Source organism: Tachypleus tridentatus, chromosome 13, assembly GCF_004210375.1.
Source record: "Tachypleus tridentatus isolate NWPU-2018 chromosome 13, ASM421037v1, whole genome shotgun sequence".
In the NCBI taxonomy this organism is placed as follows: Eukaryota; Metazoa; Arthropoda; class Merostomata; order Xiphosura; family Limulidae; genus Tachypleus; species Tachypleus tridentatus.
In genome coordinates this window covers 47,812,981-47,830,480 of record NC_134837.1, presented here as the reverse complement: position 1 = coordinate 47,830,480, position 17,500 = coordinate 47,812,981, and the positions used below count along the sequence as shown (strand labels likewise).

Below are 17,500 nucleotides of genomic sequence, written 5' to 3'. Positions count from 1 at the left end.
TTATTATGGTCATTCTGAGTGAGTTGGTGTCACGTGTCTTTACTCATTTCGTCAGCAGTTTCCTGATTTTTTACAGTAACTTCTTGCTTAAATAAACAACATCCGTTTTGGTTAAAAAATATTACTAGTACCAGCTATTTACGTCTCAGTTACCGAACCCATTAGGTACACAAGATGGTCAACCTACTGGAATGGAATTGATTTATTGACCATTCTTTCTTGGGTTGCTTACATCACCTTGAAAAATCACTCACCGTTTCTTGAGAGGCTGTAAATTTAAAGTAAAGACTCTCTTCCTTTATGTGAAACACGGCCCTATATTGAACAAGTAATCTCACGACACAAAAGTACCCATTTGGAGCAATTTCGAATGGTTGAGGGGGGAACTACAATGGAACCAAACAACCACAGCGAAAACCTGCACAGTGAAAAAAAGCAAAACAAACAACATAAACTCCCACAACTGGTCACGCTACAACTCAAGCTATTCTTAAAACAAAGTTGGCTCTTCCAAGGTAGCTTAACGTTAACTACTTAGAAACGGGAAATCCATAAACAAGACGAAATAAGTCTGCACTGTACTGGTACGGTCATATCTATATATACACACACAAATTTAAGATTTAACATTACGTTTGTACAAAAGAAAGTTTTACTAAGAGCAAACTAAAAACTAACTTTACCAGTGGTTGAAGGTTTACACTTTACTGGCTCTAATATAGATAAATATATCATGATTTTAATTACCTTATTAATCAGTCACTAATTAAATTGTGCACGTATGGGTGGGTGTGTTTTTGTTATAGCAAAGCCACATCGAGCTGTTCTCTGTGTTCACCGATAGAAATCGAACCTGATTTTAGCATTGCAAATCCGAAGACTCACAGCCGTAGATTCAACTAGAAGCTAAGAATACCTTCGCGTAAAACAAATATCAGGTGGAAACTAAAAACAAAACAAAAACAGTTCAACAATGGTTGTGGAGATAATAATTTTGCACAGGGAAAAATCAGTAATGGTTGTAGCTGTGAGCTCGTCTCTACTCTTTAAACATTTTCCTATGGGCCTGATTTTGTAAACAAGAGGGTAGAAATTGGTATTAACGACAAGAATGTCGTTATTGTCAGTTCCCCTTCATTTCGAATGTGCGTTAGAAGTAAAGTTTTGGGGTAATAAGATAGAAGGTATTTTAATAAAAATTCGAATTAATGTGCTCACCCGATTACCTCAACTAAATGTAAATGCGCAGACTAATTAAAGGTTTACCTTGTAACTCTTAAGACGCCTAGTTTCGGTAAGCATGTTATTTTCTTTGGCGTCTCATATCCTATTGTTTGTTTACTTCTTTTTGAATTTCGCGCAAAGCTACACGAAGGCTATCTGCTCTAGTCGTCCCTAATTTAGCAGTGTAAGACTAGAGGGAAGGCAGCTAGTCATCATCACCCACCTTCAACTGCTGGGCAACTCTTTTACCAACGAATAGTGGAATTGACTGTCACTTTATAACGCCCTCACGGCTGAAAGGTGTGACAAGGAATCGAACCCCGATCCACAAATTACGAGTCGAGCGCCTTAACCACTTGACCATGCCGGGCCCTCATATTCGAAACATAAAGCACAGTGGTACAAAAAACAAAAAACTCTTAGAGGATTCGTATCGTTTAAAAATGGTACTTGTCAGTTTGGGATAAAACAGAAGTACGAGAAAAGAACTCCATGTCTATTTAGTAATTTACTTATAGTATATTTAAGAACAAAAACCTTGTTATTATTAACCATCTAATTCTTTTATGTATTTTTTTTACTGTCCTAGTTAGTTGGATCAGTGCCTTGCTTTACGGAAGTGCAGACAGGTTAATACTTAATTCAGAAGAGCAGGTTTTGAGGTAAACTGTTTGAACAACTGGTCCATGACATCGTATAATGTAGTATTTATATTTAAAGTCCAGTTACTCACAGCCCGTATCTGTGATTACACAGTAATGTCTGTGAAGAAATGGACTAGACTGTAGCAGCAATTCCTGCTTATAACTCTAGTCCTAGAAATAAACTGTTAACATGAATGGAATAGCAAAAATTAATTTTCTTTAAAGTAAGTTACCAATGCTGAATCAATAGCTTAAAATCCGTGTAAATAAAAACTTTACGGAATAATAATAATATGTCGCTTCATGTAAGAGTAAAATAATAAAAATGTAAAACAAAAAACTCTGAACATCCTCCAAAGGGTCTGATAATTTAAACCCATTAGTGACCAATTTAAGATAAAACCAAAGATACATATTGTAACACACTGCACAGAAATAAGAAATAAATAAAAAAACCGGAAAATATTCAGTTTCTTAGTGCTTAACTTTCCTGTGTATGTAACATAAATATGTACAATAACTTACGTTACACAAAAGCACCATAGCTTAAAGTGCACATATATTAAACTCTTTGAACATTTATACTATCAGTACTCCAGTGAAGGCCTGGCATAGCCAGGTGGGTTAAGGTGTTCGACTCGTAATCTGAGGGTCACGGGTTCGAATCCCGGTCGCACCAAACATGCTCGCCTTTTCAGCCGTGGGGGCGTTATAAAGTGACGGTCAGTCCCACTATTCGTTGGTAAAAGAGAAGCCCAAAAGTTGGCGGTGTGTGGTGATGACCAGCTGCCTTCCCTCTAGTCTTACACTGCTAAATTAGGGACGGCTAGCACAGATAGCCCTCGAGCTGCTTTGTGCGAAATTAAAAAAAACAAATGAAAACAAACTCCAATGAATTATGGTTAAAGAAAAAATACATAAACACAGTGCACCGTTAATTAATAGTAGGCAAAATTTTAAAACATTTTTTTAACTAACTTCCTTTACTATCTCGATTGATCCGTGCTCAAATAGCAATTACTTGACATGGGAAACAAGATAAATATAACGAAAAAAGTGTACACAAGAGCGGTGCTCTCACACGTGTATGTAATATCATTTGGGCTCGGCATAGCCAGGTGGTTAAAGTGATCCCTCGTCACGCTAAATATGCTCGTCTTTTCAGCCGTGGGGGCATTATAAAGTGACAGTGAATGTAAATATTCGTTAGTAAAAGAGTAGCCCAAAAGTTGGCGGTGGCTGGTGATAACTAGCTGCCTTTCCTCTCGTCTTACATTGCCAAATTAGGTATGATTAGCGTAGATTGCTCTCGTGAAGTTTTTGCCCGAAATCCGAAACAAACAACAAATATATCATGAATTAAATTCTTTATTTACAAGGTTACTAATTGGATAAGGTAACACTTGAGAGTTAACAATAAATTAGCATTAAAAACAACCACAAAAAGCAAGCTAAAAACAAAATTTACTCATGGCTCATGGAGATAATCGTGGTCTAACGGAATCTTTGATTGTATAAGTGTACCTATAAACAGGAACTTCCTTACAGACTAAGTCAGCGAGTAAGTTGACACACTCAAGACTTTCCCCTAAGCGCACGATGTCTTTAACAAGAAGTACAGTGTATTAAGTTCATATTTATTTCAATAATGAGGACCACGTTTGAGCAGTAGTCCTCGTTAGTTAGGGTTAAAATGTTGACAAGCTATTTTCTAAGGTCTTCAATCATTTTCTACACTGTTTATCTCATTACTACATAATGAAGAGCAGTTTTACGGAATAGAACGACTGACAAGAGAACCCGACGTGAAACTAAACACTGCCTTTAGAAAAACGTTCTGTTAGCAAACAGCAAACATTTGTAAGTTTACTCTATCAACTGTCACACAAGTTGTAACTTAATTAAAAATTAAATCGCAGTTAAATCTGATGGATCTTTTTACACCCAAAAAACACAACAAATGTAAGCTTTCCGTATCTTATACATCACCCCTAGTGGCAAAGCGGGATGTTAATGATATCAAGTGACTTTTAACAGTTAAACATTATGTTTAATTTTTTTTTCAAAACTTTCTAAAATCGATCCTGAACCACCGAATATTTTTAATACCTTATGCAAGTTCAATACCGCCTCGGGTTATTCACATTATAACGTCCTCACGGCTGAAAGGATGAGGATGTTTGGTGTGGCAGAGATTCGAACCTGCGATCCTCAGATTACGAGTCGAGTGCCTTAACCACCTGGCCATGCTGCGTTTCTTTTAATTGGAAAATCATACATTGCTTCATCATGCTCTATCTATCGATATACTCATTGCAAACTGATTGATTAACTTTACAAGTCAACTCTGACGGAACGGAACGTCAGACATAATCAGGTTATAATCAGAGGTTAAGCCGAAATGTAAAGAAAGTCTATGTATTGGAGGTTGTTTTGTTTCTCAGCTGGAAGGAACGAAGTAAAAAGGAAATATAAAATAACACGTAAAGCTTTTGTTTGTTTGGGAATTTCGCACAAAGCTACTCGAGGGCTATCTGTGGTAGCCGTCCCTAATTTAGCAGTGTAAGACTAGAGGGAAGGCAGCTAGTCATCACCACCCACCGCCAACTCTTGGGCTACTCTTTTAACAACGAATAGTGAGATTGACCGTAACATTATAACGCTCCCACGGCTGAAAGGGCGAGCATGTTTGGCGCGACGGGGATGCGAACCCGCGACCCTCGGATTACGAGTCGCACGCCTTACGCGCTAGGCCATGCCGGGCCTTAACACGTAAAGCACTTCAAAATTATAATTCCTACAGACTATTAATATGTCTTATATGATAAGTATATCAATTCACAGAAGATATTAAAGAATTATTAACAAGGTTAAATACAGATCAACATGCAACAGATTCCACAAATCAATAGAACAGCCCCCTCTAGCACAGCGGTAAGTGTACGGATTTACAATGCTAAAATGGGGGTTTGATTCCACTCGGGCTCAGCAGATAGCTCGATGTTGCTTTGCTATAAGAAAAACACACGAAATAGAATAGTAAAATATTACAACCTTTATTGGCTTTATTCTTGTTATAATGCAAAAACGAAAAATCATCTATTTTCGTAACATTAAATTATCAGTTGACTGCGTTTTTAGTATGTATAAAAAGGTTTTCTATTTTATTGAGATTGCACGTGTAATTACTTAACCTATCCGGTGACTCAGCTGTAATTCGGGTTGCTTATAACAGTAAAATTCGGATTTCGATACTTAATATAGGCAAAGCACGGGATAGCTAATTTTTGCAGTTGTGCTTATCACATAAATAATCCATATACATTTTCTGCACGTCGTTTTTCCTCTCTAAACGCACTTCTTTACCAACTTTTAAATATTGGTATACCACACAAGATATTCTCTATAAAAGAATCTCACTAAATGATATTAACTTTGGTATCGTTGCGTCTTGCAAGTCTAGCTGTTATGCATCTTGGTGGTGGGAGAAGATTAAAAACATTTTATCAGATGTCGTCATTCTTACCAGAGAGACAGTTGAACAAAGAAACTCGGGGGAAGTCAATAAGGAAATAATATAAATGGTGATTGGAGAAGAAAGACATAAATATACACTCTTGGGTGTGGAGCTCAACTAGAACAACACAAACTCTATCTTCTGAGCCCTAAGCAGCTTAAAAGGCACCCCACAGCTTTCACACATGGTTTGTGGTTTGTGAAAATTCAATTCAGTATGAGTCTTATCTTCGAAAGCCATCAAACCCCAACTAAGCCGTTGGAGAACTAACCCACAAAATTATTCGACGTGAGGATTTAAACATATGGCGGTTATCTAGTGACAGTCCTTAGCTCTTTGTTTAAGACATCAACATCAACTGCTTGAAAAGAAGGATTTATTTAAACGTATGCGATTAATAAAGAAAAAAGAAGTGCATTAAAAACTTTTTATCTTCACCAAATCCTGACATATTTACGGGTTAGAGGTCATTTAATCCAGATCATTGGTGCACTGTATAAGGAGATAGTACTTGAGAGGTTTACAGTTTTATAATACACCCAACTACGTCAACACTGTTTACATAAGCTGAACACAAAACATTTTACTAGATTATTCTTTTGAGATTATATCTGTTAATCACAGAGTTTTATACAATCCTGAACTTTTCTTAAAGTTAAAGATATTTAAATACAGCTTACGACTAAAAGTAGCTGCAGCAGAAAGGCTTTTTTTATATTAGTCACTTTCTTTTATTACATGAGTGAAAAGTAAAATATTGTAAGCCTTTAGTAAACTTTAGAGCATTTATTTCTATAAATTAGCATGCACAAAATCAAATGTTTATTGTTTTGGATATTTGTGCCAGGTCACACAAATTTGTATTTAATTATGAACTATATAAATTAGAAGGAATGCAGCTAGTCAAAGCACAAACCATCAACTGTTGGGCTACTCTTATGGAATTGTGGAATCTGACTGTCACTCTTGTAACTTACTCACGGCCCCAAAATATAGAGTGTAATTTTTGAGACACATGGAAACTAATATTTAGATCTGACGGATCGGCGTGCTAACCACTAGTGTAGCGAAGTCACAAACGAAAATAATGCATTTTGGAAAGTTTAATGATTGTAAAGTATTGTTACCTGAGAAAAATACGCATACAAATCATGGATATTGGAATGTTTATACGACATGTATGAAGCTATAACGTATGAATAAGTATGTTATATCCCTCTTTACAGAAGTTCCAACCACTGAAGCCTACAAGATATCCTTAGAACTCTATATCCGAAACCTTAACCCAACTATAGACATTTCCAGCAACTCTCATAGAATCACCACGATAAACACAAACTTCATGTTCAACAACCACAACCACATACAAACAAATGGCCTAAGCATGGGCAACCCAGTATCACCAGTTCTAGCCAATATTTTTATGACACAAGTTGAAACACCAGCAATTAACACAGCATTACATTTACCACTATACTGGTACAGATATGTAGATGACACGGTTGCGGGATTTAAAACAGTAATCCACCGAAAAATCACCCATACTGGGCTATACATTTCTTGGGACTCAGCACATGAAACAAAACAAAAACTCAACATACTAAGAAACCAAATAAACATAGCCATAAAACTCTGCTCACCAGATAAAATTAACGATGAATTAGACAAAATAAAACAATACTTCATGAACATCAATAAGTTTCCTCCACAAACCGTAGAAAACATTATACGCACACACATAGACAGAAAGCAAAATCAACCAATAAAAGTAAATATATCTCACGAATCAAAAAATCACGAAACCATATACTGCTGCATACCATATATTCCTGACATCTGCAGACAAATAATCAACACTTGGCAAAAACTAGTAACAAAATATGACATTCCAGTTAATACCAAATTTATTCAAAAACCAGGCACAATATTGAGATCTATACTATGTAAAACCTACACTGACAAACACCACACCAACATTATTTATAAAATACAATGTGATAACTGCCACGACTTCTATATTGGAGAAACAAGTAGAAAAATGGAAACCAGATTCAAAGAACATAAAAAGTCACCTTCACACGTTTTCGAACACTGCAAGTCAAATAAACACAACATAACCATAGAAAACACTCAAATACTAAATAAAGAAACAAACATAAACAAAGACAAAATTAAAGAAGCCTTATTTATACAACAACTTAAACTCAAAATAAACCAATATAAAGGAACATCTTCATACGTATATTAAATATAATAAAATAAATAATATAAAATTAAATATTCAAACATCTAACACCGCCCTCTACATTCCGACACTCAGTTACACAACCCCTTCCAAATATGTGGTCAGCTTCAGGTCAGTTACTTTCTTTCTTTGTGAACCTGACGATGACCGAAGAAGGTCGAAACGTTGTTCGCTCTTCTACGTAAAATATTTTCTCAACCCAAACGAGCCGTTTCTACATATATAAGTATGTAAATATTTAAAATGAAAATAGTACAATAATAGCTAGAACTAATGTATAAAACCTACCATTTTCTCAAAGGATTCAATTTGTGAAAAAAAAGGAAAAAAGAAAAACTGGCTCAGAGAGAGAGAGAGGAGTGAGATTAGTAGAATTCCTTTTTCAAGTCTTACACAATGGAGTTGTGGTTTTAGCTACAAACTTAAGCTTCGACAAACGGGGCTCTAAGTCTTCCAACGTACAGATGTATATATATATACAGGTAATGTCTGTGCCACAAAGCATAAAAGCGGATTTTAACGTATACATTCATCATTTTCCCACAAAATACATGAGACTTACTACGATTCAAAAATATTACATTGTTATTGTATTCTTGTTATCAAATGTTACTTAAGTGTGTGATGTAAATCTGGAAATGTTATCATGTTGGTCTGGTCATTGTTGAAACCAAAAACAAAGAACATAATCCTGGAAGATAATCTTTACTTTCAGTTAGAGCATAGAGCAGTATTTCCACCATTATTTTATAACAAAAAAAAAGGAATTCCCCTGTCTTTCTTTGACAACTATTTTCTGTAAAATTTGTCCGTTTTTTCTTCACATTTCTTCTACTCCTCAAAACATTTAGATTACTCGCTGTCACATTCAATGTGATAACGAGCAGTACTTTTTTTCTTGTGTCCGCATAATTCGAGTAATATTTTAAACAACAGGCAAAGTGTTTTTAGTCAGTGATCTTACTGACTTGACTGACATAATTTTATATAAGATTGGTAGAAACAATAAAACAAAACTGATAGTTTACATTCAACAAAGATAACTGGTTAATTTTGATCATATTGTCTGTAATAACATTAGCCCTTCTGTCTCTTTAGTGACAAAATGATATGTCTGTGGACTTATCCTGCTAGAAATCGGTTTTCAATACTCGTGTTGAAAGCACTGACAGTTGTTTGTTTTACTTTATACTTAATAGCAACGCCCGGCATGGTCAGGCCGAAAGAAGCTCGTCTCGTAACACAAAGGTCGCGGGTTCGAATCCCAGTCACACAAAACATGCTAGCCCTTTCAGCCATGAGGGCGTTATGATGTGACGATCAATCCTGCAATTCGTTGGTAAAGAGTAGTCCAAGAGTTAGCGGTGGGTGGTGATGACTAGTTGCCTTCCCTCTAGTCTTACACTGCAAAATTAGGGATGGCTAGCGCAGATCGCCCATGTGTAGCTTTGCGCGAAATTCAAAAACAAATAAACCCAAAATGATTGTATAAGGTCAAAGAGAACTTGACCCTCCAGGATACGAACACATGATACCCAAATCCCGAGAGAGAGAGATGTGTACATATTTCTCGCATTTGTTGAGGGTCGTCAAATAACGTCGTACACTATGAAATCATACCCAGTTCAAGCCTAAAATCATTTCATTCAGTCTCGGATGATAATCGTTTAAAGTGTTTTCTAAAAACTTTAAGAAGAGTAGGCTTTCCAGGAAACCTGGAATGTTTATTTACAAAAGAGTATTTTCTGTTATGGTAAATCCTTCCACACAAAAACTTAAACTTAATAAAAAAATCAAGGTTTGTAAAGTAGAAAAACTGCATGTTTTTGGAACTAATTTCAGAATTTTTAGTAGCATTAAATTTGAACAACAGCACAAAAGTAAAATAATTCATTGCAATTACAGAAAAAAGAACGATATTTCTGTTACTTGCTGGAAGATATTTTGTGATGTAACCTGAAAAACTTCGCACTCTTTAATGCTTAAAAGGAATTCAAGAATATCAGGATAGTCCTTTAAAAAATAAGTAAAAACTTAACGTTCTACTACGCAAAGCATCAATCATGCGTACTTAAGTGTAAAGAACTGGTTGTCACTGTATATATAAACTACAAAACTATTTTAACCGGACCAATTTTCAGCGATGGTAGTTTGAAAACACTGCCATAGGCTAGAGTATGAAAATGAATTATATCACTGTGTATGATTTGACCAGCTAACTGTTCTACAATTCTGAAAAGCAGTAGCAGCGGTTTACTAAGGGAAATGGCCCGTGTACCGCTTTCAGTCAAGCCTCACAATGGACAAAAAAAAAGCAAACAAAACCTCATGTGTGTTCACCATCCTCAATATAGCTTCTAACACACTTCGTTTCTTTTGTGCAACCGCTGGTGTGTGACATTTCTTTTTTCCGTATTTTCGAATTGTTTCGTTTCTTAAATTGCAGGCGATGAACGTTAATAATTCGTTTCAATGGTCTTCAACAGAAATTAATGGCATTTCTTCTACTGTTTCTATGTGGCTACCCCGTCGGGTATGTGCATTACCCTAAAAAAAAGCATCTTCTGTTAGAATTTTAGCATACAAATATATGAAGAGTAGGCCACAATTTTTGTAGGAAGGTTGTTCTTGTGGAAACACCGATCTTTAAAATAACGCCAATATCCATTTAGGTAAAATCGCTAAGAGAAACGTGTGCTACAGTGAAAAATTAACACCCACATTGGAGCTAGAAGCGTGGATCTAGTCACGTGAAAAGAATTGTCGACAACTAATGGTTGAAGGTGGAATACAGATACTTTTATCATTACATGATAAACCTATGTTTACGTGAAGTAAAACAATGACATAGTTTTTTGATTCGTGAGCTGTATTTACTTTAGTTGGTTGATTTTGCTTTCTGTCTAGGTGTGTGCGTATAATGTTTTCTACGGTTTGTGGAGGAAACTTATTGATGTTGGTGAAGTATTGTTTTATTTTGTCTAATTCATCGTTAATTTTATCTGGTGAGCATAGTTTTATGGCTGTGTTTATTTGGTTTCTTAGTATGTTGAGTTTTTGTTTTGTTTCATGTGCTGAGTCCCAAGGAATGTATCGTCCAGTATGGGTGATTTTTCGGTGGATTTCTGTTTGAAATTGTGTATCAGTTCTTGTAATTTTGAGGTTAAGAAATGATATTTGATTGTTTTCTTCCTGTTCACATGTGAAGTTGATGTTGGGATGTACAGAGTTAAAGTGATTGAAAAAATTAAGTATGTGTTCTAAAACTCAACATACTAAGAAACCAAATAAACACAGCCATAAAACTATGCTCACCAGATAAAATTAACGATGAATTAGACAAAATAAAACAATACTTCACCAACATCAATAAGTTTCCTCCACAAACCGTAGAAAACATTATACGCACACACCTAGACAGAAAGCAAAATGACATAGTTTTCATGTTTATATTGGTCTTCTTTCTCAAGAATAGTTTGTTTGTTTTTTTGAATTTCGCACAAAGCTACTCGAGGGTTTGAACGCAAAACACTGAGAAAAAATGTTTTATTTTGATGCCATAGGAAAGGATCCGTAGATCCGGTGTTTGTGTCTAATGCAAGTGCAGTTATTAACTTTCGTAGCATCTCCTCTTTTCACAAACAACTAGGTACTGTATTAACTAGTTCCGTATGCTTTGTGAAACCATTGAGCGTTGGTAATTCGTTTAAGGTGGTTCTGGTTCTTTGTTCAACGCTGAACTCCAAGTTTCTAGAACAATACAAGAGAAGTAAAAGACACAAAGTTCAGTAAGCGATTGAACAGAAAATGAGTTTGTATTTATTTATTCAACATACTCAACGACCTTCATGTTTGAAATAATTGTAGGGAAAGGAAACACTCAATTTTCATTTTTACTTGTTGAATTACTAAGTTATTTCTATATTATACGTTAGGCATCTGCCACGTGCTTAAGACACTCGACTTGTAATCTGAGGATCATAGGTTTGAATCCCCGTCACATCAAACATGCTCGTTCTCTCAATTCTGAAAGCGTTATAATGTGACGGTCAATTCCATTATTCGTTGGTTAAAGAGTAGCCCAAGAGTTGGCAATGGGTAGTGATGACTAGCTACCTACCCTCTAGTCTTACACTACTAAATTAGAGACGGCTAGCGCATATAGCCCTCGTGTAACTTTTCGCGAAATTCAAACCACACGTTAGGCATCAAGAAATATTTATACGTCATTAGACTTTGACAATAGTTTTATAATTTTAATTTTTTAATAAGATTAGCTACAAATCCCAGATTATTACATTTCAGTTATTTTTTATCATATCTGTATCTGTCCAAAGTTGTTGTTTTTCTTAATCTAAGACAGCCATCGCTTGTACTGTACTAATCTATGGTTTGACAACATAGATATTGTGTGATTTCAAGATATTATCGAGGGGATAATCTGTATTTAATTATACCAGTTTTAATCTTTCCCGAGGGTCGCGGGTTCGAATTCCTGTCGCACCAAACATGTTTGCCCTTTCAGCCGTGTGTGCGTTATAGTGTTAAGTCAATCCCATTATTCGTTGGTAAAAGAGTAACCCAAGAGTTGGCGGTTGGTAGCGATGACTAACTGCCTTCCCTCTAGTCTTATACTGCTAAATTAGGGATGGCTAGCGCAGATAGCTCTCGTGTATCTTTGCGCGAAATTAAGAAACCAAACCAAACTTAATTTTTAATTTCTCAAACAAACTTGCAGTACAACTCTATGTAATTTAGCAACATACAATAAGCAATGTTTTAAAATTCAAGCTTCCTATTAAGACATTTATTTATGCGAGATGTTATTGTCCTAAATTTGTAATGTGAGGTTATTTTAGCATTGTACTATTTCCATATCAGATCCGATATGTAGCCAGTATTTCACACACGCAGCTGATACTATGGATAAACTAGTTTTGTAATTTTACATCATCTAATTAGGGCCTCATTTCGTTTAGATATTTAAATATTTATTTTTCCATGTTTATTAATCTGCACTATTTAAATAATTCTTGGTGATCAGAACAAACTACAAACGGCGTCGAAAAACTTGACTTTTCTGTGTATAATACCACGGCCATTGAACGTTTCAGAATTCATAGTTATTTTCGTAATTTTGCAGTTAATTAAAACTGCCATGAAGGAGTAAGAATTCAGCATAGTTATAAATAATTTGAATAAGTTTCGCGATATTTGTCGTCATTCTTTAAGGAGTTTTTCTCATTCACCTATGTTAAACTTATGACATCCAACGCTATTTTGATATTAGAATGTCACAGAAAAGGCCTTCACGAAGTTTAGTGCAGAGCTGGGGGGGGGGGAGAAGAGGTTTTATTGTTCTGCTAAATCTGTGAAAAATATAACTCAAGTGTTTATCACATCTAATTTGAATCAAATTTTTATTTAACACTTGTCATATTCCCCTATTCTACAAGAGTTATGAAGTTAAACCCTACTTGGCTTTCCACGGTTATATTTACCGGACGTTCTCATATTTCGTGAGCAGACACCATCTGTCAAATTACGGTATAGCTGGTGTGCCATCTGGTTTAGTTACACAGTTACAATTGCCGCTCGAGAAAAGAATGGCGAAAAGTTAACGCCAAACCCAACAGGTAAGGTGCGATTACAAACAGTTGTGAAGGAAACTTCAACTTGACTTCTCCGATTACAAGCGTTTCTCAGGTCGTTGATCGAAAGAATTGAAGGTGTGTGGACAGACTGTTTTGGGGGTACTGCAAAACGATTTATTCTTCGTTTCGTAAACTAGTATCTGTAAAGTATTATCATGAATTCTGAATGTCGAGCGCTTTTCCTAATTAATTCTTTGAATGAAAACTCTCCTAGCCCAGACTGCCCCTGTGCAACACCCATATTTTCCATTCCCTATCTTTAAATATTAAATGATGTTGCTTACCTTTACACTTTATCAAAAGTAACTGAACACAAATATAAAAAAAAACTCTTGATACCCACAATTATGGTAACTTTATTGATGTCTCCCGTTCCCCAGGTGTGTTGGTGGTAAATCGTCGGACGTTAGACGATAAAATCCGTGGTTCGGCTCTCCAAGAATAACAGAGGTTTTATAGCCCATTTTGTTACTTTCCGCCAAAAGAACTAAAACAAAGATGCCTCTCTCTGGTTAATGGTAAACTTTACGGCTTATTATGATAATATTTTGGGTTTGATCCCAATGGTTGATAAAATACATTGTTTTATGTGTAGCTTTTTAAGATGTAATCGTACTTTATAAGTTTATTATATTTTCGTGAGATCATTTACTTCGTTTTAAATTCTGTTCTGTTTTATGTTTTAAGAGACTAAAAGTCAATTCCTTTTTGTAATTTTTTAAAATTAGTTTTCATGACTCGAATTTTCTATGCTTAACTGAGAAAATACAGAAAGTAAACAAACTAGTAATCACACTAACAGACACGGGTAAACTGCTTTTATTTTCAAAAGGACGCTATTTTCGTATTTTTCACTGGTAAATTATGGAAAGCACTGAAAGTTGAGAAAGTAGCATGAATATGCTGCCACATCCGCCACAAAGCCCACCTAGCACTTTATGGTTTAGTGAAGGTCACGTGATCTGGCAAGGTGTGAAGCGTCCCTCCTGTTGGTAGTAGTACTGTGAAAATGTGGGTAAAGTGACGCTGAACTGGCCAGGATCCGGTCTTTGTTCAGTCAAGTGGCACAAAAACTTTACTGGTAGCAAAAGTCAGTACGAAGGCAAATTTGACGACTAATGCAGTGTCATTATTGTTGATATTAGAAGAAAAATAAATTCATGTATCGTCATCGATATGAATCATCAAAATAGATAGTTGCTTAAGAATAAAATGTGCAATTTATAAGGTGTGTAAAATTCTTTTCGTTCTCTTTTAACAGCGAATAGTGGGATTGACCGTGCCATAATAACGCTCCCACGGCTAAAAGAGCGAGCATGTTTGGTGCGACAAGAGTTCAAATTCACGACACTCGGGAAAGATTAGGACTGATATAATTAAATACAGATTATATCCTGGATAATATCTTGAAGTCACACAACATCTACGTTGTCAAACCAACAGATTAGTACAGTACAAGAGATGGTTATCTTAGATTAAAAAGAAACAAAACGACTTTGCGCAGATACAGATGTAATAAAAATAATTTAGCAGTATAAGACTAGAGGGAAGGCAGTTAGTCATCGCTACCAACCGCCAACTCTTGGGTTACTCTTTTACCAACGAATAATGGAATTGACCGTCACATTATAACGCTTTCAGAGTTGAGAGAACGAGCATGTTTGATGTGACGGGGATTCAAACCTATGATCCTCAGATTACAAGTCGAGTGTCTTAAGCACGTGGCAGATGCCTAACGTATAATATAGAAATAACTTAGTAATTCAACAAGTAAAAATGAAAATTGAGTGTTTCCTTTCCCTACAATTATTTCAAACATGAAGGTCGTTGAGTATGTTGAATAAATAAATACAAACTCATTTTCTGTTCAATCGCTTACTGAACTTTGTTTCTTTTACTTCTCTTGTATTGTTCTAGAAACTTGGAGTTCAACGTTGAACAAAGAACCAGAACCACCTTAAACGAATTACCAACGCTCAATGGTTTCACAAAGCATACGGAACTAGTTAATACAGTACCTAGTTGTTTGTGAAAAGAGGAGATGCTACGAAAGTTAATAACTGCACTTGCATTAGACACAAACACCGGATCTACGGATCCTTTCCTATGCCATCAAAATAAAACATTTTTTCTCAGTGTTTTGCGTTCAAACCCACCAACAAGAATTACACAGAATCATGTCTGGATGGAAGAGTTTACACATAATAAACCCAATCAAGAAAAATACAACCACAATTATATTTAAAACAGGTTTCTCATCATTATGCATTATTATTTTGTGTAGGGGTAATGTTTAGAGCCTTCAGTTAAATTCACTTTGTGGTGGTAAGGGAAATCAAGGTAAAGAACATAAAGTCTAATCGTGTGACCGAGCTCGATATACAGCTAAGAAGCAAAAAAATACTGGATTTCCAGAATGCCTGACTATTGAACTAACTTCACTGATACAGATTGTTCTATACGGTTCAACGTTTTACTGTTCTTTGCAAACATAAAAAAAACGTTCATGTTATTTACATGATTGAGTTTGCAAGCTACTATACGTTTAAAGCCTATAGACACTAAAGTCCTGAGCAGTTCTTATGAGGCTATTGATAATGCTTGGTTTCACTTGAAGAAAACTACTGCAACAGATATGTTTTGTTACGGAGTGAACAAACCAGTGCACTTTTGTTCGTTGATACCACTAGGACTAACAGATGGCGATAAGAAGGAAAAGACAGCAAAGCAATAGAAGACTCCGTCATTTCACGCTCCTTAGGGGGAACTTGAGCACGAGCAACCAGAATGCCCTTGTCTCCTCGTGAGAATAGACTCCCTGAAAATCAGGAAACAGCCGTAACGGAGTGTTATTCTTCAGAAAGTATGGTAGAGGGCTGAAGAGCACGTTCCGAGCAAAATAAACTTCTAGACAAACAACCTTTACTTTCTTACACTGAATGGCCTACACAAATCGTCCAGCAACTACCGATCTCTGTTATACCTTAAACATTCATGAGGAACCACAGCAAAGCCATTCAGTCGATGTCTCTAGAATCGGGAAGAAAACTCTTCAATGTCTTCCTAAAGGTGATTCTGCTTCAATGAGTTTTGTCTTTTCTGCCTCAGTTCCACCTTATAAAACACAACAATAGCTGATCACTGCAATAGTATGCGGGTAATTCTAAAGACAGTAGCCCTAGCGGCTTTTCTATTCCATGGGGGCAGTATAGGTGGGAACATTCTAAAAGCATATTTTCATTAAAGCGAAAGGTAGCCAAAGCCTTCTAAAATCTTCCTGTGCTTAAGACACACAGATGCCTGCAGGCTAAAATAAAATAATTCTAACAAAGATAAAAAATCTGTTTATATAACATGCAGCTTAAACTGTACAAATTTAAATTAAACGTATTGTATTAAAGATATAAATTAACGAGTCCTAACTTCAGTTTTCATTTGTCCAGACAAAAACAAAACAAACAAAACACATTGACCTAAATGTTAAGGTCAATATCCTAACTATTGAATTAAATGTATAAAGACAGAAATTTAATTTTACATTATCAATAAGAAAAGAACATCCAGGAAATTTGTAAGCCGATTGTCATAGTTAATAAATCTATGCTTCATGTTTCTTTTTGTAACTTAAGTGAAAAACTGACAGTTGGGGAGTTTGTGATTGAGCATCTGCCTGAACAGAATCACGTTTCAAAATCCTGCCCTGACCTTTGGTAAATATACCAATTATGTTATCCTTTAGTCTCTTTAAAGACATGCAAGTCTCATGTTTAACTTATTTATTCATTTACATGTAGATGTAATTATTTGATGTTGAGCAACAAAAATATGCTCTCTGATTATTTCTTGGCAACAATCAAGATAGCATAATGTAAAATAAACATTTTTTAAGAGTTTAAGTGTAAACTCTTAGCTCACGATTTATATGATATTCTCAACTATAAATTTCCTATGTTTACATTACAAATCATATATTACTCTTGAATGTCACTAAGCTTTAACATATATTACTTGACTCGGCATGGGCAGGTGGGTTAAGGCACTCGACTCGTAATCTGAGGATTGCTGGTTCGAATACCCGTCACACCAAACATGCTCGCCCTTTCAGCCGTAGGGGCGTTATAATGTGATTATCAATTCAACTATCTGTTGGTAAATGAGGAGTTCAAAAGTTGGCGGTGGGTGGTGATAACTAGATGCTTTCCCTTTAGTCTTACAC

At 35.6% G+C, this 17,500-nt stretch overlaps 1 protein-coding gene and 1 long non-coding RNA gene across 3 annotated transcripts in view; one reads left to right on the top strand and one right to left on the bottom strand.

The window, feature by feature from the left end:
• LOC143237071 (cell adhesion molecule Dscam1-like) overlaps window positions 1-17,500 on the bottom strand; it is a 67,860-nt gene that overhangs the window by 36,158 nt on the left and 14,202 nt on the right. The window lies entirely within an intron of this gene.
• On the top strand, window positions 13,019-17,148 carry LOC143238532 (uncharacterized). The gene is made up of 3 exons (XR_013020628.1): window positions 13,019-13,359; window positions 13,665-13,802; window positions 15,202-17,148. It is a non-coding gene; the product is annotated as an uncharacterized LOC143238532 (long non-coding RNA).